Here is a 22633-nt window from a genome sequence, read left to right on the forward strand (position 1 = left end):
GACTGACTTGAGCAAGAAGCAGCTTGGAAAAGGTGAAGCAGTTTTGACTAGATTCATAATCAGCATGAAATGCAACAGTATTCAAAGTAAAACAATTCAAGCAGCTGTTTAACTCCACCAAGACTGATGGTCTTGGGCACGGCTAATGGGCAATTTTACACTCAAAGAAAATGTGGTGGTCTAAACAGGAAAGCATACACAAACAAGAGAGGAGACAAGCTACAGAGAAAACACTAGGAGTGCCATGACGGAAAAGCTGTACCAACATGGGAAAGAAAGGAACAAAACAGAAACAAGTAGGCATCCAAGGAGTGAGTACATGTACATATGCAACACAAAACAGCAAAGGAAACCACCAACCACAAATGAACAGAAGATGCCTGTAAAGCTCAGTGGAGTATCAGATGCAAGAGAAGGGCTGAAGCCTGGGATAAACTAGAAGTCAAAAGCCAAAAAGACAGTGGGACATGGCTCCCTATTTTATGTCATGAAGGTACCCTGAACCTTTTGCAAGGAAAGAAAGTGAAATGGCAACAAACCAAAGCAAATTAAAATCGTATTATAGCATGCTTACGAAACCAGAAACAGAGTAGCTTAAAAACATGATGTAGGGAAAGAAGGCGGCTGGGATTTCAGGTAGAGAACAAAGACAACAAAGAAACCTTCACTTTTATGAAAATGTGACCCTAACAACCCTGAAGTTTCTCTCATAGGCAAATGGCAAACTGAAGGTGTAGCAGGAGGAACTGAATGTTCTGCTCCATCAAGGCAGACAGAAGGCTTGTAAATTGCTATTATGTTTGTTTTTTTTTTGATGTACCAGGATGTCTTCCAGACTTGTTACATGTGATAATAGATAAAACAGTTTGGCTATTATAGGAACTGATTCCCAGAAAATCAGTTCCATTACAAGAGCAAAACAACTAACAATGGGAGTCACAAAGAGAATGGAAAAGGAGATTGTATTGTTACAGAAGCCAAGAGATGGATGAGTAGCATGCTTCTTGCTTAGAAATCAGACAAGCTATTTGCCAGAGACTCTTATGCTTCAAACAAAGCACTAAAAGGACTCAACATCAAAGGCACGCAAAAGGAGAAATATAAACTGATGTGACATCAGCAAAACATCATTGGCAGGCAGTGCCAAAGATAGATATTAGTAAATGTTATCAGAGCTAATTCACCATATTTGGGATGTCATCAGGTTGATAGAAATGGCAAAGAATGACATTTGGGGTAAAAACTAAGAGCAAGACTTTCAGTGTTAGCAAAAAGTTGCAAAACCAAGATTCTTAGGAAGTTGCATCATAGCAGATGAGGTTTTGGTGGCACAGATACAATGATAGCTTAGAGAAGGCTGCTGCAAATTGTGGCAGAAATTCTTACTGTCTTCTGGGACCATCCAGGAGTGCAGGACTGCAGCTGGAAGCGGTGCCACATGCAGGAATCCACTGACCATACAAGGTCCATGATCTTGCTTTGCAGAGACAGAAGTAATAAAACACAGCCACACTGGAAGGATTCAGTCAGTTTACAAGCTAGTAGCACTGGTAAACTTACTCCACGTTTTTCCCCCAGAACCTTTAGATTTAAGTAAACTTTCATGATTACTATTACACAAATGTGCTATATAGTTACCTCAACATGGCATAGCTATTCCAAATGTCAGTGACTGCCTACCCATCCCAAAATATTGCGATATCTACAGAAAGATGTGACAGAGGCTAAAGAAGTGGCATTAGGTGGCTTCTGTGTTCAAGGCCACACTGAAACAGGGGCTGGCAGGACCATGTATATGTGAAAAGTACATGGGAAATACATCCAGTGTGTCCAGCTGTGGAAAACCTTCAAATAGAAGTGACCACGAATGACTAGATATATTTTTTAAAGCCATTATTGTCAGCTTCTGGAAGCTTTCATTACTTGCCACTGATATTGCAGGGCTGGCATTTAAATATACACTTTAGGAGACTGAGATGTACTTAGCTGGCTTCTTTTCCAAAGGGAATCATAACATGAAGCATGGCAGTTCACCAAAAATATGACATCATCTACTTGAAAGAAATACAGGCAACTGAATGACACAGAAAGCATCAATCAAAGTAGTTATGAGATAATTTCAAGACAGAGGTTAAAAAGAGTCTGAGAACAAGCTATATAAAACAACAAACTGCAAGTGTTCATACCAATTGTTCTGTCAGGAGGGTGAACAACTGGGGCAAGGCATGATCTGCCTCTGAAGACTAGTGAGATGGAGTGAATGGACCATGACGACATCATATGCAAAAGCAGGCATATCTCAGCAAAAGTTTTCTCCAGGACACATTTGTGCCAATCTGGAACAAAAGCTGGGAAACCAGAGATGCCATAGCCAGCAGACCATAAGAGCCTGTGGTCACTGCAGATATTTGTGGGAAAATTCAAAAGCAATTAAAGTAAACCACTTTCCTAACAGACCTGGCAGCATTGCAGGGATGGAACTTTTCACTGCCATCATCTAGTGTGCTTCCAATAGAAACTGATGCTTGCACTCCTAGGGACCAGAGATGTGGACAATGTAAGCACAGCAGCTGTTCTGAACAATGCAAGGAAGATGAGGCAGGTCTGTAAGCTCATGGTGTGGTTTCATAAGTGAAATTGAGGTTACACAAAGCTTCATCCAAGTTACCTGTGTCTAGGAGGTCAATTATATCAGATCACCGTGGTCGTCGTGGGGGATTTTAACTTCCCTCATGTTTGCTGGAAGGACCACTCAGCAACCCAGCCACAGTCCAGGAGGTTCCTCCAGTGTATGGATGATAACTTCCTCATGCAAATGGTGGATGAGCCAACCAGGAGAGGAGCGCTGCTGGATCTCATCCTCACTAACAAGGAGGATCTGGTTGAAGCAGTAAGGGTTGAGGGCTGCCTTGGTTGCAGCAACCACGAGATGGTGGACTTCAGGATCTTGTGTGGTAGGACCAGTAGAATAGCAAGTAGAATTGCAACCCTGGACTTTAGCAGGGCAAACTTTGGCCTTTTCAAGCAATTGCTAGGGGAAATCCCATGGGCAAGGCTGCTTGAAGGTAAAGGGGCCCAAGATAGTTGGTTGGCATTCAAGGATTGCTTTTTCCGAGCTCAATATCGGAGCATCCCGACATGTAGGAAGTCAAGGAAGAGGGCCAGGAGACCTGCGTGGCTAAATAGGGAATTGCTGGGTATGCTCAAGTGGAAGAGGAGAGTTTACAGGTCATGGAAGGAGGGGCTGGCCACTTGGGAGGAATATAAGGCTGCTGCTAGAGGACGTAGGAAGGCAGCTAGGATGACTAAGGCCTCCTTAGAATTAAACCTGGGGAGAAGGGTCAAGGACAGCAAAAAGAGCTTTTTCAAATACATGGCAGATAAAACTAACACCAGAGGCAATGTAGGCCCACTGATGAACGGGATGGGTGCCCTGGTGACAGAAGATACAGAGATGGCAGAGTTACTGAATGCCTTCTTTGTCTCTGTCTACTCTGCTGCAGGCAGTCCTGAAGAGCCCTGTACCCCTGAGACCTCAGATGAAGTCAGGTCAACGGAGCGGTTTGCCCTAGTCGATGAGGAATGGGTTAGAGAACAGTTGAGCAATCTGGACATCCATAAATCCATGGGTCCAGATGGGATGCACCTGCGGGTGCTGAGGGAACTGGCGGAAGTCATTGCTAGACCACTCTCCCCATCATCTTTACCAAGTCTTGGGAAACGGGAGAGGTGCCTGAGGACTGGAGGAAAGCAAATGTCACTCCAGTCTTCAAAAAGGGCAAGAAGGAGGACCCAGGTAACTATAGACCTGTCAGCCTCACCTCCATCCCTGGGAAAGTGATGGAACGCCTTATCCTTGGTGCCATCTTAAGGCATATCAAGGATAAGAGGGTTATGAGGGGCAGTCAACATGGCTTCACCAAGGGGAAATCATGCTTGACCAATCTCTTAGCCTTTTATGAGGAAATAACACGGTGGATGGATGATGGCAGAGCGGTGGATGTGGTCTACCTTGACTTCAGCAAAGCATTTGACACCGTCTCCCACAGCATCCTCACAGCTAAATTGAGGAAGTGTGGCCTGGATGATCAGGTAGTGAGGTGGACTGTGAATTGGCTGAAGGAGAGAAGCCAGAGAGTTGTAGTCTATGGGGTGGAGTCTAGTTGGAGGCCTGTAACTAGTGGAGTGCCTCAAGGGTCAGTACTGGGACCAGTATTATTTAATATATTCATCAATGATTTAGATGAGGGAATTGAGTGTACTATCAGCAAGTTTGCAGACGACACTAAGCTGGGAGGAGTGGCTGACACGCCAGAAGGCTGTGCTGCCATCCAGCGAGACATGGACAGGCTGGAGAGTTGGGCAGGGAATAACTTGATGAAATATAACAAGGGAAAGTGTAGAGTCCTGCATCTGGGCAGGAATAACCCCAGGTTCCAGTATAGGTTGGGGAACGACCTGTTAGAGAGCAGTGTAGGGGAGAGGGTCCTGGGGGTCCTAGTGGACGACAGGATGACCATGAGCCAACACTGTGCCCTTGTGGCCAAGAAGGCCAATGGCATCCTGGGGTGTATTAGAAGGGGGGTGGTTAGTAGGTCGAGAGAGGTCCTCCTTCCCCTCTACTCTGCCCTGGTGAGACCGCATCTGGAGTATTGTGTCCAGTTCTGGGCCCCTCAGTTCAAGAAGGGCAGGGAGCTGCTGGAGAGAGTCCAGCACAGGGCAACTAAGATGATTAAGGGAGTGAAGCATCTCCCTTATGAGGAAAGACTGAGGGAGCTGGGTCTTTATAGTTTGGAGAAGAGGAGACTGAGGGGTGACCTTATTAGTGTATATAAATATATAAAGGGGGAGTGTCACGAGGATGGAGCCAGGCTCTACTCAGATAGGACAAGGGGTAATGGGTACAAACTGGAACACAAGAGGTTCCACTTAAACTTGAGAAGAAACTTCTTCTCAGTGAGGGTGACGGAACACTGGAACAGGCTGCCCAGGGAGGTTGTGGAGTCTCCTTCCCTGGAGACATTCAAAACTTGCCTGGACACATTCCTGTGTAACATTATCCAGGTGCTCCTGCTCCAGCAGGGGGATTGGACTAGATGATCTTTTGAGGTCCCTTCCATACTGTGGATACTGTGTGATACTGGAAGAGGGCTAGAAACGTTTTTTCATGTCCAGCACAAAGTTATGTGATTACCACAATTTGCCATTTCTGCAGCAAAATTTACTGAAGGCATTTGATGTTCCTTGTGAAAACCACAGCAGAAAAACACAAATGTTGAAGAGGGAATTGTCAGTCCAAAGATGGGGCTCCCATTCTTGACTGTGGTTGATTCAGCATTCAAGTTCTTTACTCAGCAGTGAAGAAGGATTTTTAGCTGGGTCTTCCATATTCCAGGAGAACATATTTGACCAGAAACATATTCTGTTCTGAGATCACTTGGCTTTTCTCATGAGTTCTTTTCCCTTAATCCTCCATGTTTCTGTTATTTTGGAGGGAAAATGAGGGGAGGAAATAACTGTTTTTATTAAGGATATGCTGCAGAAAATCAGTGGGATCCGTCTCCATAGGAGAATGGCAGGCCATATGATACTCCCCCAAGCACTCTCTCATCCTTCAGTACTTCAGCTCAGGGGATACGCTGACTTAGATGTGCCTCTGTCTACTAGTTTTTTTCTTGTCCAGTGTCTTTTTGAGTCCCTGTTAACCTTCAGTAGTTACTTCTTTGTCTCACTCTTGTTTCATGCTTGCACACTGAGCACAGCCAGATGTCTTAAGCTTCTGCTTGATTCCTGTATCTGGAGAGTTATTAAACAGCCTTTTAAGTAAAGAAAATCCTTGAAGTGGCACAAGGTTCATGGTCTGTACCTACATTAATTTATAGAAAAGTCCTTGTTAAAGACAAGAAAAATAAAACACTGTAGATTTTTCATTTTATCAGATCATTATACCAGTAGCATCACTTCAAATTTAGATCCTATCCCCACTAAAGATAGCTTTAAAAATTTATATACTGAATGGAAAGTTACATTCAGCAAGATGTATGATTAAATGACACTAATATCTTCCTCATTAATTTCTTCAGTGCTCCTGAACATGAGCCTCACACTGCATTTTTCTAAGAAGACCTGACTCTAGCTTATGTTTGCGCTGGCCACCACTCATCATCTGTAGGCATTTGAAGCTCCTTCCTAAATCTGCCTACATACCTCCTTTAGTGATAGCCAGAATGGGTCTGGGCTGAGTACAGAGGCTGACTGGGCACATTCTTCCCCACACCACCCATTCTGCTCCACTTGTGCCTCTTCTCCCAGGAAAGTCTTGCAGGTAAGTTTTGAACCAGAAGGGAATTAGGGCTGACATTAAGAGTGCAAAAGCCAGAATCATCTGCCATTGCAGACAAGTAGTATTGATCTCTGTTCACAACACAGAGATGCTAATGACTACTCAGGGGCAGGTGTTTCATTTTCTCAACCTGTGACAGTTTTTAAGCTTTCACAATTTTTCTGTATCTCTTATCAAAGCAATAAAGTTGAAATACTGAAAGCCAAGTCAAATCCACTTCCTTTCCTTCCTTTCCTTCCTTCTGGGTCTTGTTGTTCAAAGTGTCTTTCAATTTCAAATGTATTCTTCTTTATTCTAATTTTGCCTTTGGGAAGAAGTCGTATGCCATCCTTAATCTGCTCCCTTTTTCCCACTGCCCTCCAGAAGAAAATGGCCACACCTCTGGTTGTGCCCTCTCACCACATCTGTATGAACAGTGGAGCTGAGCTAGTGTAGATGTCCTCAGTACTCTCCCTCTTACTGCTACTATAGTACCTACCCAGCACAACATCTACAGATCTTAGCCTAAGGCTCACAACACTTGTTCTTGAGCAAGCAAGCATATTAACTGATAAGCATATTAACAGATAGGCATATTGACTCCACAGGGCCATACCTAATTTCTTTGCTCCCATTATGTCTCTTTTAATGACAGGACACAGCAGGCCAGGCCATTTAGTCCAGCTCAGACCCCTAGGTTGCACCTTTGCTTGCTGCAGCAATGGCAGCAGTAGTAATCATTTAGTATTATTACTGCAGGAGCTGGCAGTATTTTTGTGCCCCTGGAACCACCATGCCAAGGAGAGAATAGCCACAAAGCCAACAGGAGCTCCCTGCCTTCAAGGAGACTGCAGCATAGCAGAAAGAGAAGAGCTTGGGCAGATGGGAGAGCACAGGAAGCAGTAGGATGGCATTTGCTAAAATGATGGCCTATTCACACTCACAGCAGCACACAGGCAGTCTAATACTTTCGGGTTGCCCACGGACAACTGCAACAACAGCCATGCATCCTTCACCTGCAGACAACCACAAAACCAGCCTTGTGGTTCTTCCAACTGTCAACTGAGTACACAAAAATCAACAACCAGAACCAGAAGTTTGCTTAAATCCAGACTTATGGATGCAGAAATGGGATCAACTGAGCAAGGCTGGTACCCAGGGATGTGCTAAGCTCTCTGCAGCCCCAGCCATATTGTCACCACAAATGCTTGAAAAATACCCCAGAGAAAACAACCATGGTTCAACTAAAGCGTTTTCTGGCCTCCTGAGCACGCCAGGGATAACCAATACCCTAGCAAATTTTGCCAGTGACCCTAGAAATAGCAATTCAAAAAGGGACCTGATTCATTGACATTTGTTCTATGAAATCTCACACTGATGCAATTTGGGGTAAATGCACATAGGTGGAGTCAATCCACTTCTACTTCAGGTAAAGAGCATTTATTTATTTCCCATGACCACAAATCAGCAGAATGAATCTGCTTCAGCCCAGCATGGTATGGCCAATTAGCTGATCAAGAAGCAAGAGGTAATTTTTGCAAATTGGTAAGTTTTTAAGCCAGCTCCATTTCTGCAAGAATCCCAGAAGACTGAAACTGCAACATGAGATAGGCAGAAGGAAAGACAACAAAATAAAACAGACAGTAACTGGAGACTCGGTAAAAACCTGATAGACACTGAATGGCTTTGTGCAGTGTTTCTAATGCCCTGGCTTAGTGCTATGACTTAGCAGACAGCATGGGAAAGCTCTGAGCCTTGCATCTCTTGCTCTGGCCCAGATCAGCCCCTGATGTGAAGAAATCCCTGGCAGAAGCTGTAAAGAGCAGTGAGGACAAGGACATTGCACTGGGGTCCCCTCTCCAGACCTGGTGCCATGGCGGCTCCCAGCAGGAACACACAATATGTGCACCGTCAATATAACATAGCGTTGAGCCACTGAGTGGGGGGAAGACAACACTGAGCTCCTTCAGCATTGCTCCAGCTTTTCTCTGTTCCTCCTGATAGATGAGGAGGTGCCATAATTCGACATTAGGGTGCTGCACCTCGCCGATGCACTGTTAACACTTCAAACACAGAAGTGTGCTCCAATGTTTGCATGCAAGGCTGCTGGGCTAACAGCAGCAGTGCACGCTCTCATCTCTCAAATCAGTCTTCAGCAGAGTTTTAATTTATTTGCTCAGAACTATTTAGCTGCCTTTTTAAACCTTACACAAACAAGGTTTCAGCAATTTAAAAGGTTTTAAACCATTTCCACCTCCCCATTTCATTCCAATGTTGAAAGAACAGATACCTCATATGCATTATTGAACACCAAAGATGGGAACAGAATTGAAAAGCAGACAAGCTAAAGCTGAACAAAATATACTTGGCAGTGTATTTTTATGGTTTTGCTCAGCTCTGAAAGACCCAGAAGAAATTGCCCCATGATACCCTACTTGTGTTATGTACCATTTAGAAATCAGAACCTAAGGAACAGCTTTAGCAATGTTTTGTCAGCAGATAAGCTGGCTAAATGTTAACCGTTTTTTGCAACCCCTAATCAGAGGTTTCCATTCATACAGCTGCTCTGTACTCTGAACCTTGAGTTAATGTGTCTCTGTTTTACAGGAAAGCTTTGTTCACATTGCTTTTGGATTCTGCAGACTTCGCAAAGTGACCTCCAGCTGAGGAGGCAACCTGATGCTGCCTCTGCTTAGGTCACATTAGTTAACAAGTTCACATCAGGTCCAATGTTTAGCTTGTTGAGCACAACTTGTGGTTTCCAAATGAAGAGGACCATCCTGAAAGCAGAGATTTACATCCTGATAGAAAGTGCTGTGATATGGAAAGTCACATTAGATAGACAAAAATAGTTCCAAATCCTGTACAGGAGTGGAGCAAGCCTGAAACAGACTCCTTGCCTGGGAAAGCAGACCCTGACAGCTGAGAATCTACAAGTTCTCAAGAGTCTTCCTCCATGAAAAAAAGTAGAAAATGGGACATTTTGGTGTTTATGGATTGTGTAACAATGTGGTCTATTTTTTAAATGTGAACAAGAGAGTCACATTAGCTCATCATTTATGGGTCCTAATTATTAAAAAGTAAACAGAGATAAGGGACATAATAGCAGCAGAAATGTTAGATTTGCACAGTGAAAATCGAATTGTTAATTTAGGATTGTTTTGTGATTTTTCAGCTTGAGCTGAAGTTAAACTGACACAGTTAAACTGGTTGCTGGGCAGATGCAGAGTCCTGGGGTAAAATTGTTCTTGCAGAACAGCTCACTGGCTCCCTGATCTGTCATTGTGGGGTGAGGAAGACTGGAAGATCCGAAGAGGAAAAAGCATCTAATAATTCTGTCTGTCCTGGACTGCCTGCATTTTGAGAATATTTTGTGGGCAGTGCTAGGCCAGCATCCCCACATGACACAGCCATGCTCCCTCTTCGCCTCCCAGATTCTGCAGCTCTAGGAATTGCTGAGCTACAGCAAGAACTTGGGTCAAGTCTTCACTGCAGACTTACCCTGTCTCTTCTCTGTCCTATGAACCTAGTTTTATCCCAGCTCCTGTTCAGACATTTTCTTTTTCCAGACAAGAAATACAGCTGGGACACAATTCAGTAGACCATTCCTACCCCACACAATAATTTGTCACACACTTAACTATAACTTTAGCATGGACCTGAAGGGGATGTGAGCCCATACTCAACTTGTTGTCCATGCTAAATTATTTTTCTGAGCAAAGACAGCACGAGGGATCAATCTGTAGCTGAACTGGGGCCTTGCCAGATTTTATTTCTGAGATCTCAGATGGGTTTTTTTTGCTGTTGTTTATCTTGAAATAACCCCAACTGCATGGCAAGAATTTGTTTTACAACACAAAAAAAGATACATGTTTTATACTCTTCTATAACTCAATGACAATTGAAATGATAAAGCTCACTAATTTATTTCTGACCAGAAAGCAGAGATGAACATTTTCAGCTCAAAAAGTGAATGTTTTTCAGACTTACAAAAGGTAAGAACTCGGGCTGATAACTGAGACTGCATTGTGGTCTTATTGCAGACTTCATCAAAAGCTCCTGGGTAAATTAGTTCTTCTTACATGCAGTCTGAGAAGTAAACTTTTTGCAGTCCTATGAACATAACATCATCAGTACAGGGACTATATTTAATTTTACCATTGTACAGCTCCAAACACACTCTGACATTAAACAAATAAGGGATGGTAGCAGAGAACAGGGTCAAATATAACCCCGTGCTAAAAATGCACTGCTGATGATTACATTAGCTTTGGATTTGAGCACAGATAAAGATACCATTTTCTGACTGTGTTACAGCTGTGGCCAGGATAAGCTCTCCACCAGCTCTCAGCAACCACAGTTCCTGCCTGAGGAGCTAAACTTTAGGCTCGTGCAATGAACAGCGGTAACATAGAAGCCTCCTGTCTCCCTCTACATCCTTTGAGTGTGCACCACACTGCTAAAGCTCAGTGTTTTCTGCAGTATTGGTAACTGGCTGTTTATAAGTGTGTGGACCCCTTCTCCTATTTTGGGTGTGAATCCTGACAGAACAGGCTCAGCCCTCTGGGGGTGCAGGAGGCAGCAGAGCCTTGGATCAGAGCCTGACACTGCCCTACCACCTTGTTCAGCTCCTTTCCAGCCCTAAAATGACACCGCTGCTAAGGCTTTTCACAGAAGTACTGAAGTCCTCCTGCGTCCTTCCTGTCACGGCCCTCCTAAAACTAGCTGTATCCCAAGTGCCCTTCCCTTCCCAGCCTCCAGGAAGCCTTTTACAGCCTATATTGTCTCACCTATGTGGATGTGCTTCTCTCTGGGATCTTTCTGTACTCATTTAAGAGTGGGAAAATAATTTCCTCCTAAGAAATTATATAAACTTTACTTGTAAATCCCTTGTGACTCACCACCCTCATCAGCAAATTTCTGTTACCATTTTTTATGTTAGATACAATTTAAATTATATATACATGTGTACTAGGCTTCTGCTATGCAAAGGATTTCCAACATACTGAAGCAAAACCTGATAACTGCTTAGGACTAAGCAGTATTATCTGATTTTTTTTAGTATCTCAAGAACAGTAATCGTACATTACTCTGCAGTAAAGCCATTATATAATGACCCATCTGTGGACGAAAATTTCCCATGAACCTAGCGGTAAAGACATGACCCACTTTAGCTGCCTATCATTTCCACATAAGGAAGAAGAGCATGGCTATAATGCCCAAAACTGCCTCTCCAGGCAGGCTGATGAGAAGTAGAAGCACATGGATGGATACTGGCTTGCTTGAATAACATTTAGCATGGGTAGGCTGCAGTGTTATTGTCTGTATCTGTTTAGATTTACTTCTGTGGTCACTGAGGAGTAGCAGAAGCATATAGTGTCACGTGCAATTACAGAATCCATCCCTCTCCATGTGGGAGGAGGCAGCACAGCTTTCATTAAACGTTTTTTTATCCCAAGCTAAGAACTGTACACTGGAAAGTAAAACATATCTTTTATTCAAATTAATAAAAACTCAAACTGAAGTATAAGCACAAAGGGTCAGATTGTGATGTCCTTATGGCCAGAGAACAGCACTAAATGTGGTTTGGTGGAAGCGCATAGTGGACACAAGGGAGCTAGGAGGTTAGCCAGTGTCAGTAAAGCACCACAGTCAGAAAAAATCACAAGAAAAAATAAAAAGAGAAAGACAGTTCCATACTGCCAGGGTTGCATGGAACCAGGTAGGTTTTCCTCTGCTGAGAAATGTTGCCTAATATTTGGTTCTTTGGTACACTGAATCCTCTCTCTCAACAGATTTTCACAAAGATACAGCATTTCAGATTAACCCACCTGAAGCTATATATGTTCCTCTGTATTTTTGTTATGTGCATGCATGTTATATAGAACTAAAAGGCATATACTACAGAGCATATAATAGATGTTTTCAACTTTACAGTGTCCAGAATAGCCTGTAGAAAAACAGCAGTGACCCAAGCCAGTAAAAGGTAATGGATTTCTTCTGCACTTGCAGAACATGGAGAAAGGATGCAACTTCTCAAAACTGAAGTGGCTCTGCAACTCTTGTTTCCTTTGCAACTGCCTGAGTTTCTACGAGCAGGTTGACTTACTTCTTACTTGTGCCCCTTGCAAGGCAACTACTGGAGCTGCAGTACGAGGTATTCTTCGAGTTGGCTGTACTTTCAGATGATGACAAGATTTTGGTTTGTTCGTTTCAGGGGGTATTTTTTGTTTTGCAATTTCCCTCTTTTGGCTTGCAGGTAAGATTAATAGCTTGCTTTGTTTTTATGCAAGAGCAATTATTCATTTCCTTTCTGCATGAAAACTTTCATGTGCTCTTTGGTGGCTGCTTTCCTTTTCAGGATGCTGGTTTAGATTCAAGATGTCCTAGCAATAATATTTCAAATATTCAATTGCTGATCAGCGGTTAGAAGACAGAGGGCACTAAGGCTAGATGCAAGCTGCAGTACTGATGGGGAAAAATAGCTGAATAAACAACACCGACAATCACATACTTGCTCCTATGTGAGCAAGATGCACACACACAACCATGCAGAGAGGATGGACTGGTGAATCTCTCCCTTGATGTGTATCTTCCCACGGAGAAGGCCTTGGAGTGATTATTTGCATGGCTTGATAAAACTTATCTGTTTGAGGAGCTATTCTCTTTAACCAAGAGATGTTAAAGCAGGCCCTTAATACACAAACAGTAGAGGATGTTAATCTCCTTTGTGCTTATTTTATGTGAAACTGACTGCCTTCCTTTTGTATGTCAATGATAGACATCCTCCTTTTCTACCCAGCCCACTATGCACCACCAGCAACTGCCGGTATTGCCCCTCAGGGTAACTGATTCATTGAGGAGTCATTTGAAACTGAGTCCCACAAGCTTTCTCCTTTGCCACAAAGCATAAAGTCTGATTTATTTTCATGACCATGCATAACTGCAAATATAATTGTCCATGACAAAAAAAAACCTCCTAGCATCCAGCCCAGCTTTCAACCCTGTAGCCATTTCTGAAGTGCAAGCCACACGTATTTACAATTCTGCTGCTCGAAAGCAGAGTTTTGAAGTCAGCATGTCCTTCTGGGTTACAGCATACACAACACAAAAAAGCCTTTCCTAAAGCTTAACCCTTTCCTAAGACAAAGTCCCCAAGTGAAAAAAGCCAGCAGGAGACCTTAAAAAAAATAGGTCTGGGACACACAGCTGAAGTTCAGCTTGTCTCTGATAATAGCTCCAGAAGCATGCCCCATGTTTGTAAGCCTGTGGAAAAGCAATTATGGACACCAAAGTTTTGGGGTGATAGACTTGAAGGCTTGGCAGACATGGCTGGTTAGCAGTAAGGTACTCAGAGGTTGTACAGAATGAATCTTCACATTCAGTACAGTGCAGCTCCCTGTCCCGTTGCTTACAGTGCACTTTGCAATTGTATCTGCAGTGTCTCTTGCATGAACAGGAATACTCTTATTTCCACAGATGAGGAAATTGCCTCACAGAGGGGCTGAATGATTTTCTCTCAGTCACGTAAAGTCAGAAACAGACCGCAAAAACATCTGATTCATCTTCCTGGCTTGAATCATGAGATGGCAGTTCCTTGGGATGAAGAAAATAGGCCACTTTTTCAATAGCAGGTCATAATTGCTCCACCACAGGGAAGATTGTGAGGCCATACTTATTTGAAACCACTGACATCATTTTGAGAGGTTAATGAAAAGTGAACCATCATTATGAAATGGTTGTTCCGGTCTCTGTTCTTCGTTCTGTCATTAGGACTACAATCCTCTGCACCTTTCTGAAACCATGGCATTTTTCTTCCTTTTCTTAATCTAAGAACTTCATCCACAGGTTCTATAGATAGGTTTGCAATTTTAGATAAATGGGTTTGTGAGGGGTCTTAGAGAATAAATGCAGTGGTCAGATCTTACTGCCCATATATCTGCTTCCAGAACCTAGCATAATTTATCACAATAGAGTGTTAATTCCTGACGAAGGCCAACATTTGACTAACCAAGTTCTTTGACAAACTCTGAGGAAGACTGTACAGAATACAGTATCACCTTTCTTTCCTTAAGTGCTCAATTTGAATTAGATTTCAAAGAATGGGGGGGGGGGGGGAATAAAGAAAAAAAATCCTAAACCCATGACCTAAAAAGGAAATAAAAGGAAATGAGTAGAGCAAGGGGGGTTTTTAATAGCATGGAGATTCAGTTCTTCAAGTAGAAAGTAGTTTAATCAATTTTAAAATATTTAAACTAGGAAAGATTTTGTAAGAAATATTTCAGATAGTTCATTTGATTAAAAAAAAAAAAAAATTGCCAAAGGTGTGTGATGGAAAGCTGGAATAGTTCAATACCAGGACGGCTAGGGATTCCTAGTGGGCTCCTGATTATTTTCTCAGCCAATGCTTTCTAGAATTTCCTGGGTCCAACTTTTTTCTACTTCTGTTGTTATTTGCACAGTAAGCACAAGGAGTGAGCATGCTGGGTCAAGGAGACTATGGAGGTGACAGAAGCAGTTAAGCCTCCAGGGAGGTATCAGCATATGGAATGGCACCAGGAAACCAGAGCACTTCCCAGAGGAAAGCACCACCAGCCAGACAGAGAGGAAACAGGGAATGTTTTTGGGGACACTGGTGTTTTCCTTGGTTGAGCTGACCAGAACTGTGTTAAGTTCTTTGTATCTGAGAGGTGCTAGATACCTAATTTTCACAGCAAAGAAAGATAGCTTTGGGCCTTGTATACTGACCCCTGCCTTGTACTTGTTATTGTGGGTCTCTCTTTCCTTCACATTTTTGTTTTTCTTCCCCTTCTCTTTTATTTCTGAGGGAGAGAGAGCAGCACCATTTCTGTTTCAGAAACTCCAGTCTTTGAAACTCATAGCAGTTCCCCTAGACTCTAGATTCCTAAGAGAACAAAATCAGGACAGTTATCTGGTATTCAGTGGGAGTAGATCAAGGAGACAGATTACAGTCTGGGGAGCTGCAAAAAGCTCTTTCTGTCTCTGTGCACATAACTATGCCCCTGACTGATCCCCAGATGCTGTGGGAATCTGTTTGCAAACTTAGCTATTCAGATGAGAAATAGGCAAGGAATGGAAGAATTACAACAAGATCACTGTTTTGCCTCCTTCCACCACGAAGAGAGGGTCTTCATTTCCAGGGTGTGTAAGCTGTCCATAGGATAGACTTACATTCAGAAGAGGCCACAGAAGAGTAATGAAGGCTAGTTTAGCTATGAGAGGTTGTAGTCTGAGGCTCCACTGGCATGTGAAGTAACAGCAGTGGCTCTACCGTTTCTGGGACATGTTTTCCTCTTCGTGTTTTGGTTTCATTTCTCATTGAGTGTGTTAAGGAGGAAAAATTTGGACACGGCTCAATTGCAAGTAATGTGTTTTATTCACACATGCACCCATGAGTCCTGGTGATTTCTACAGTGTAAGAAAAAGAAAATTGGTCAAGGTCCAAAGCTAGTAAAAGAAGTGCAATGTTATAACTTTGTACCATTGGAACAATTGGTGGAAAATCGTCCCAAGAAAGTATAACTTTCCTGAAGGAAGGGTTTTCTTTTACAACATCCTGTAAGTTCTTCTAGTCTAGGGACTATAATGGAAAAGATTTTAAGGAGGCATTAAAGAAATAACTCACCTGTCAAATGTAATGCCATTTGTCTTGTAATCACTGAATTCAGGAGCCTTCTTTGCTTGCTAAAGGTTTCTTCTGGGTTCAGTTATTTTGGGGAATGAAGTCATCTACATTAGGCATCCACAAAATGATTGAGTCATCTACATTTCCCAGAGCCTTTTCCTTCGCCACCCTGTGGCACATTTGCTGCCTGGTGAGACAGTAAAGAACAGCTGGCACAAGTGGAATAGAAATCTCTTGCATGCCACCATAGGATTGTTTCTGTTTTCTTGCTTCCAGATGTGGGGTGCCACATTTTGGGGTTGCCATTGGAAGCTAAGTGCTCAGCACTCTCAGCTCTTCAGCTGAACCTAATGCTCATCTAATGCTCAGTCTTTAGCTCAGGCAAAACAGCCTGGAGGATCCAGACACCCTGCTGAACTGTAATCTCTCATGATGCTGCAGGAGCAAACTCCTTTAATATAGAGTTCTGTCATGAGGTTTTTTGTTTTCTACACTGTTTGTCACTCAGGTATCTTTTATTACTTCCATTTGGTCTTTGCTCAGAGTTCACCCCCTTCCTGTTATTGTAGTGCTAATCAGAATTAATATATTTCAAAAGTGTCCCTTTAAACACCTTAAACAATTTCTGAACTGAGTATCATATCCCATGAGCAAGCACAGATGTTTTTAAATAGTCTAGAGGTATATGCTAACCTGTAAGTGTTACCAAATGTGTTGCAATACCATGAGTTAGTCTCAGGGGCTTGTCTGATGGTCAAAAGGTTTAAAAGAAAATATTTATCTGGTTACATCATAATTGCATTTTTCAGAAGTGCTTTGGAACCAAGCCTAATATATAGGATTAGTCAGGTCCAAAAAGTGCTCACTCACAGGAGAGTCCAGGCTCTGGTTTAGGAGAACCAGTGAGCCGCCTTCTTCATGGTGGTGTTGACAAGCTCTCTCAGAAATGGTGCTTATAGGTATTTTTCATTAGCTATGGTTGGAATAGGTTTCACTTACATGTGGTTACTCTGATTTCCTACAGAGCTTCTCTGCTGCCTGACTCTGTTAATGTGCAGAAATATGGAAGGGGAAACACATCCTCTTGTGTGCTCTCAGTATGTGGCTGCTCACACATGGAAAGGGGTTCTGCAGTGCCAGAGATGCCTGACACATGCGTCTGCCAGTCCCTGACACTGTGCAAAGTTGATTTCTGGAGAGACTGGGGAGCATTGAGGGCTGACAAGTGGATGTAGAAGTTGGGGCAGTCTGGAGTGTGGGAAGAAATCTAGCTGGTACAAAGGGAGAACTGAGACATCTCCCTGCCTTTGACGCATCCATGATGGAGGATTTGGGGAATGTTTAGAGGATATCTGGATCTGCTAATCTTTTTCATGCCTTCTGTTTTATTTTCACTTTCAATATGCAAACCCGATTTTTCCTGCAGGAATGGTTTTGGGACAGCTTGCACTCCAGTGACAGCAGTCTTCTTTGCTATATAATTCTTTACCAGCTTTTAGATGGTCCAAGGAGGGGGCAACATTCCCTCAAGGTACACTTCAGCTGTGAAGCAAAGAAGGGGTATGTGGTAGGTGGAAGATGGAAGAAGAGGTTAACACACAGAAAAGAAGTGTTACTCCGTTGAGTTTTAAGGTACAAAGGGAATAGTGCTATACCGTAAAATGAATTTACATCCCTTCATTCATTTTCACTGTAATATAAAATGCTCTAAATGTCTCTGTGCTTCTCTTCTTATTGGAAAGCACATAAAGAAGAACATCAAATGATTAAAAGTGCCCTGGTGCACAACAACAACAATAAAAAGGGGGGGGGGGAGGAGGGGAAGGCCAAATTTAACACAGTAGAATCATTTTGTGATAAACTAAATTAATTCTTTAGTATGATGCATTGATGTGTGATCACAAAATCTCCTAATCTGCTGTTAGGAGATTTTGTGCTGCCTGCTCCAACATTATAAAGACCAACCAGAGCATGGTTGGTTACCCACATGTTTAAGTAGTTACAGAACAACAAGCTTTTGGGTTTGCTGGATACTTAGGGTGCTTCAGTCTCCCTGTTCTTAGACTGGAAAGAATCATACATAGACCCTGGGAGTTCAATGAAAAAATAATGGGACACACACACACATCCTAAATGAGACTTGGATCTTGCTTAGGCTTGACAGTATCCAAATAGAAAAGCATATAAGCCTTTTGCATACTTACTAAAGCCTCCAGTACATAATTCATCCCTTCCACTTTGCTCAAATGTAGTCCTTTCTCACATCATCAGAAAGATCAACCGAGTCTTTCTTCAGGAGACTTGGTTTTGGGCTTGTTTCCTGGGTTTGGCTGTAACAGTTATTTTTCTCCTTCTTAGTAGGTAGTGCAGTGATGTGTTTTAGACTTTATCCTGTGTTTTCTCGCCCTGCAACAGCACTTTGTTTCCTGCAATGCAGGTGAGTTAAAGGGTTATCTCTGTGATCCAGTGTAACCAGTGCTGAATACCTTTCTCAATAACCACTGTAAGGTGTCGATAAGGTGATGTGTCTGCTGCTCTGTGAAAAATAGAAGATTTGTTCATTCAATATCATATGTTTTAGATAGAAGACCTTATTTGAGATTAAGTAATTAAAATGTAATAATTCCATCATGAATTTCCCTTTTGATACAGTGGTGTCTGACTTGTGCCCCCTACATGACAGCAGACAACATCTTTGATAGCAAAGAGGGTGGCTGATCACAGAATTCAGTGGAAAGGTGGAGCAATCTGAGTGTTATCAGGCTGAGCAATTCAAAGGTAAAATATCCATAACTGTGAGTTGGAGATTACAGAATTGTCCTGCTATCACAATGCCTCACTACTGTTAATAGGAGGAACAGTTTGATCAGGAACCTCTAAGAAAAAATAAATTCACAGGCAAAACTTCTCTCTGAAGGACTACTGGTGGCTTTGGCAAATGGGCTGGGGCTTAGCATGCACTACGAAGAGCAAAAGATGACTCTTCCATACCAGGTTTAGCTGAGCCAGTGCTCTGTCTGAGCAGTGCTGCAGGGAGGAACACAATCATACAGGTAAAAGAGCTAATGAAGCAATGGTTTGTAGACTGCTGTAGGCCTGGGGTTTAGAAGAGCAACTTAAAATTAATACTTGGGCAAGAAAGTTAGTTTCTGGAAGGAAATCGCAGGTTCAGGAAGAGCACAGAAAGCCCTGGAGAAAGAGGTGGCAATGGCATGTTTGCCTCTGCACTGGTACAGCAAGCAGTGAGCAGGCGGAGAGCTGTGCGATGAGCTCTGGATAAAGACCATTTTACACCAGCCTCTGTGTGTGAATCCAGCCAGATCATTTTACTTTTCCTGGGCTTTTTTCTCCTTCCCACTATGGAAATGCGTCTTGCTCCAGGTCTGCATGGTTCTAGCACAGGGGGGCCTCTGTTTTTCTGGGGGCTTTCAGCACCAGGGCAGGAAATGTTACCTAGCTGTAACAGAAATAACAGAAAGGAGGCCAGGTCCAAGTACAGGCCTGGCAAATTCAGGTAGTTACATAGAGAGAAAGTACAAAATGTCCATAACAATTACTAGGAAGGAGAAGTGTTCACCAGCTCTGAAATCTCTGCCTCTCCTTCCCTGTGTCTGTCCCTTTTCCTCTTGTCATTCGTCTTGTATTGTGCTTTAATTTTTACAGATATCAGCCAACATCCAGCAGCTAAAATTTACATGTGTCATTCCCAAATAACTATAGCTTGCACATGGCTACAAACTGCCTCCCTAGCCCTGTTTCCATGGAAATGGAAGTTAGCAGCATGACAATAAAATCGGAGAAAATCATCAAAAGAGAGCAGTCTAATACCTTTATCTTTCTTCTGCTTAGTAGTAGCAACAAGGCAAATGCTTTTTATCTAGAGCCATTTCCCATGGTGGATCTCAAAGTACTTTCCAAGCGTAACGGTAGTTAGCATCAAAACATCCCCAAGGTAAATAGTACTCCCATTTCATTATGGGCAATCAGACTTTTTTAGTCTTGAAGCTCCCTTCCCAGGTACTTATAGAGCCCTTGTCTCAGACATTTTAGGCACTGCATAGCAGTGTCACATAGCATGTGACATGACAGCACCATGCTAACGTGTTCAGAAATAGACAGCAGGGCTGCCCACCACATCACTTTTCCTCAAGAAGAATCTTCTTCCTAGGTGTAGAAGGAAGTAAAACAGCCTTTCCTGGCTTCCTGGGATTACAGAGTCAAATTAAATACCACCAAAAGGTAACAAAAGTGTCTTTCTTTCCTAATTCCATTCTCAGAAAAAAATCAAATTGAGGAACAGCAAAGCCTTTCAAGCATCTTTAAAACAATTGCCTATACCATGTTCTGACCTTCTTACTTCCATTTCCATGGAAACAGAGGAGGGAAAAAAATGCAGTGAATGGGACAGAGGACAGTTATGCAAGTGTATGTAATAGTTCTTACTAATAGACTCCAGTTTCAGGCTGGGTGCATTTTAAGCAGGGAAATTTAAAATCTGGAAAATATGTAAAGGTGGATCTATCCCCAGTACAAATCTTCACCAGCTAGTGAAATCTCTTCTTTCTTAGCATCACATCATAATAAACTTTATTGCATTGTTTGATAGGTTTCTTCAGCTTCGTTACTTGTTGCACCAAACTTTGCTGTGTAGTCCTATGGGACAAGGTACTATTAGAACTAAATGAACATCACAGTCTTCAAAGAAGTCTCAGATACATTGAAAGTAAGTTTGTCTATTTGTCTGTCTATCTAGCTTTGCATTACCTATGCACTTCTGTTTTCACTGGGCCAAGCCTGTAGCACTGATGTCAGCTGCCATACAGCTCTTTCTTTGCTTTCTGGGGTGATACAAACATTGTAATGAGTGGTACTGTTAGTTCTGGATAGTACTACAGCTTAAAGGGAACACAGTAGCATTCTTTCCTGTGGGTGTTCATTTTACGTGCCCTCAATGAAAATTTGTGTTCACAAGTCTATGGGAGGCAGCAGGTTTGGGTTGTAGGTATCTGGAGCAGAAGACTCCTAACGTCCTTCCTTTGGCAGAGAGATAAGACAAAGCGGTGACAGTGGGTTCACATACTATACACTCTTGTTTATTTTGTGTCATTGACAGCAGTTATGACAGAAAATTCCAGAGCAATCTATAATATACAGATGAAATACTTTAAATGGATTAAACTGACATTTGGGAAGAAGGAAAAAAGGGTTTCCAGAGTTTTTTGTTGTCATCCTGGCATGGAGGTGGTCCTTCATGCATGGGCATGAAGGGATACTTCTCCATGGATTGACTGTTGCAGAGGTCTGTCTGAGCTAGGAGGTTTGCCTACCAGCATCATTTTCTGGGTTACATTAGTCAGGAAGCTCCAAATGACACCCTCCTAAATGAGATGTATCCTTCAGGAAAGTGTCTGGTCTTATGGAGAAGGAAGAGGGACATGCTGACTGTCAGAACATTACTCAGTTAAACAGAACTTTCACTCAGGAAAGGCTCTTTGAGCAAGAAGCCTGTGTGACCTTAAACACTAATTTTTTTTAGATAATTCTTCATTACAGCTGCCTCACGGCTACTCCAGTCTCTCCTGTGCCCTCACTATAGAACATTCAGTCAGAAAAGAGGGGAAAAAGAATGCCCTAAGGCCAGTAGCAGCCAGCTACAGAAGGCTCTCGTTAAAATACCTGAAGGGGCTCAAGAAAGGATACTGAGGAATTTCAGTGTGCAAAACCGAGTTGATGGGGACAAGAGAGGGGGAGAGACTCTCAGGGAAAGAAAAGCCATTTAAAGGAGCCCTGCTGGCAAGAGAAGGAAAGGGGGAGCAGGTCATATAGTATAATCAGTCTTGCAACATACTCATTGGGAAAATGCAAATAAAGAATAAATGAGGGGGATTTGTGGTCTGCTTATGGATATTCTGGAAGCAGACAAATGGGCTGACTTAATTGGATAAGTTATTAACCTTTAATTTTCCTTTCCATCTGGATGATTAGCAGGTCCGTTTATTCTTGTAGCCCATAATAGCTCCTTTGCTTCCCAGCCTCCCCACTCCTTGCTCTGTGGCTGTCTTCCTGTTAAACACTTGTTACATAGACTAGCAGTTTTTTCCAGGTCATTTGTCTCCCTGCTGCCTTAGGAGGAAGGTGCAGGGGTCCAGGCACTCCAGGGATGAAGGCTGACATCCACCCTTAGAGCTTACTTCTCCCTTGATGCACGAATGCAATGCTTACCTGCAGCTCTGGACAGTGATTCCTCTGCCCTGTTTTAGAGGAATGTAGACTACTTTACCTTGCACAGCTCAGAACCAGTCCTACAGGGAACAGATATCCTGCAGTGGGTCTTGCGCCCCAGAGTATGTCTCCTCTTGGCTGACTAGGTCACCTTGCATGTGTGCCTTACATATGGTTTTGGGAGCCAGACACAGGTTCCTTTCTTAGATTCTCAAACCTTAGCTCTATCTTTCTTCCATAACCTGAAATTAATACACCAAAATGGCAAAGAAGGCATGCAGTAGAGAAAGCTATGGTAAATCTGAAGATATTTTTGTTTGAGTCTCTTTTGGAAGCTGTGTGCCTTGTTTACTGGAAATCCTTTGTGTCTTTTGAGGAGGGAGTCAACCACCTCCCTTACAGACAGCCCTGCTCATCCATGGATTTCAGGAGCTTCTTTTTAA

General features: G+C 42.8%; 1 long non-coding RNA gene across 1 annotated transcript in view; it reads right to left on the minus strand.

The window, feature by feature from the left end:
• The window catches only part of LOC130597201 (uncharacterized), a 56035-nt gene extending 39909 nt beyond the window's left edge, over positions 1-16126 (minus strand). The window contains exon 1 of the long non-coding RNA XR_008971694.1: positions 15969-16126. This is a non-coding gene — a long non-coding RNA (uncharacterized LOC130597201). The remainder of the gene's footprint in view (positions 1-15968) is intronic.
• Between the last annotated feature and the right edge of the window lie 6507 nt (positions 16127-22633).

Source organism: Pezoporus wallicus, unplaced genomic scaffold (genome assembly GCF_028554395.1).
Source record: "Pezoporus wallicus isolate ANWC-B61680 ecotype Strahan unplaced genomic scaffold, APGP_CSIRO_Pwel_v1 scaffold_2696, whole genome shotgun sequence".
Lineage (NCBI taxonomy): Eukaryota > Metazoa > Chordata > Aves > Psittaciformes > Psittacidae > Pezoporus > Pezoporus wallicus.